Source organism: Acyrthosiphon pisum, chromosome A1 (assembly GCF_005508785.2).
Source record: "Acyrthosiphon pisum isolate AL4f chromosome A1, pea_aphid_22Mar2018_4r6ur, whole genome shotgun sequence".
Lineage (NCBI taxonomy): Eukaryota > Metazoa > Arthropoda > Insecta > Hemiptera > Aphididae > Acyrthosiphon > Acyrthosiphon pisum.
The window spans coordinates 142,481,278-142,484,272 of record NC_042494.1 but is presented as its reverse complement, the minus strand read 5'-3'; positions in this window follow the sequence as shown (position 1 = coordinate 142,484,272).

The following is a 2,995-nucleotide window of genomic DNA, read 5'->3' as shown; positions in this document are numbered from 1 at the left end:
TTCATTGAAAAAAACATTAATACTATTTATAGAAAAGGAATGAGAAAGATAGATCTTCAATATAATAAGTTTTTACATTATTTAGACAATTAATTTCGTTTAAAATTAAACTATCAAGAGACATTTTTTATTTATTTATTTTTTTTTCTTATTGCTTTTTCTTAAACAATGATGGTAGTAATAAAACATATTTAGTTAGATATATTGTTGAAATAAACAATTAATATTAGTATTCAAACCATGTAAGCACACGTGCGTGTACAATGTCGTTTTCTAATAGATACTCATGCAGTTACGATATAGCTGTGCAACACTTTTACTATCGCTTTCTATATTGTATACGGTACGGGATGACCTCAACTAATCATATATATAGGGCCTTTGCAGTATGTAATACACACTTGCGCAGGCACCGTCGTACAGTGCGTAATGCGTATACGGTGTGTGTGTACAGTCACGTTAAATTGTTCAGTTGTACGTTATTATATATTACACTTATACATAATCATATTGTCGTGTTATTCATTTATATTAATACTAAAACGGTTAGTCTGTCAAGCTGCACTTTCAACAGGTTATGGGCCCAGATACCCAGATACACAGTCACTAACCCAGATACCCAGATATACAGTCTAGTGGATTCGTGATCGAAGTATTTTTATATTTTTATCAACGCAGAAAACTACAACCAGTCGGAGATACCCTGGATTTCGGAAAACGGCGGATCAGTGTACATAGGTAAAATTTTGTTGGTAAATTATTATACGGGTCAAGTATACGGAAGTCATCAGTCATGGAAGACTCGGTGGAGATACCAAAATTGTGTGCGGAAAACTGGCCGTTATGGAAGTTCCAGATGAAAGTAATATTTAATTCCTTGGAAGTAGGAAATATTATTACAGGTGATTGGACAAAGCCCAGATCCAGAATCACAAAGTTGTCAGATAAGGAAACTGACGAGGAAGCCAAAATACGATGGCAGAAGCAAACAAGTGCTTGGATAAAGGCAGACGGCAAATGCCAAAAATGAATTGTTACCTCAGTGGACGAAGGTCCATTACAATATTTGATTAACTGTGAGTCTGCATTTGAAATGTGGGAGAAACTGCGAGTATTTACGAGCAGAAGTCTGAGGCAAGTATACATTTGCTTCAACAGAAATTTTTCAGTTATTCAAGGGAACCGGCAGATGACATGTCGACGCATATTTCTAAATTGGTCAATTTAGGAAGGAAACTGAGTGTAGCGAGTAGAGGTCGTGATTGTGAACGGGTAATAGAATACACGGGTACACGGAGCCCGGGCACTCGGGTAAAAATTATATTAAAGCCCGTGTTTTTAATACCCGTGTATATTGCATATTAATTCAGAATTCAAAAATACTTTATGTTACGTTATGTATATTCAAATAATTGGTTATTTATTAATAATAAAAATTGTATAGCCCTCGATTCCTTACCTACTTATTATTTAAGTATGTTATGAATATCTGTATTAATTAATTGCTTAATGTACATAAAATAAAATATAATAATAATAATAATAATAATAATAATAATAATAATAATAATAATAATAAAAATAATATTAAATATATTAATCATATAATTATGTTTATTTTTTTTAGAAGCAGTTCAAGAAAAGTTTGTCGAAACGACTATAAACCAAATCGAATGTACTGCAAGTATTTGGTTAACTAAAGCTAGTGAACGGTGAAAAAATAAAAGTACATGATTTTGTTTTTTTTATATAATTACCTATGTTATAATGTATTATATAGTAAGATAAACTATATTGTATAATATATAACAGCAATATCTAAAATACCAGTGTTCAATTTATTTTAAACTTTTATTAAAAAATGATTTTGTTTGTTTTTTTTATATAATTATGTTATAATGTCTTAATTTAATAAGATAAACTTTGTATAATATATACCTAGGTAAAAACAAAAAATACAAGTGTTCAATTTATTTTAAACTTTTATTAAAAAATGATTTTGTTTGTTTTTTTTATATAATTATGTTATAATGTATTATTTAATAAGATAAGCTATGTATAATAATATCATATAACAGCAATACCTAAAATACCAGTGTTCAATTTATTTTAAACTTTTATTGATTAAAACACGATTTTGATTGTTTTTTTTTTTATATTATTATGTTATAATGTATTATATGTATAATACATGTTAATTATGGAAAATGTTTCATGGTAATCTATACCATATTTCTGTGAACAACCTTTAATGACCAACCTGGCCTTAAATTTATCTATACTACCGTCAGTTTTATATTTGGTTTTGAACACCCATGAATTTCGCAATGCAACTTTATCCTGTGGCAAATCGACTAGAGTCCAAGTCTGACTTTCATGTAACGAATTTATTTCGTCAATCATAGCGTTTTCCCATTCGTTTTTGTTTGACCCAGTAATTGCCTCATTATAATTCAATGGATTGACACAGTTAGCAATAAAAGTCTGAACATTGTACCTGTCCGGTTTCTTTAGCGTATTCCTGTCACGTAGAACCATAACATAACGTATCCGTTGCATAATGTTCATATATATCTATAGTTTTAATTAAGTTTGTCGCGAATGACGACCGTTGCTCGTCGCGTATCGTAAAGACAGTACCTATTAGGTTTGATAACTTGTTTCTATTAAATATTCATTTTATTTTTCAAAAATTATAAGTTCATTTAAAATAAAAATGATCAAGTAATACACTTCAAAAAGCTAATACGTATATATTGTACAATATAAACTATACATACTCAATGCTAATACTTTTTGTCCATGTATACTAAGTTTGTTTCTATATATATAATATAATATTTTATATTTTTGTATAATATACATACATAAAAAAAATTAAATACCTGATGATTCTCCTATTGTTCTTTCGTCAATATATTTATTGCAATTGCTATTGCGATTCTTTGAATTGAATGAAGTTTGAATGTTATTTGAATTACTGTTTAGTGTGGTA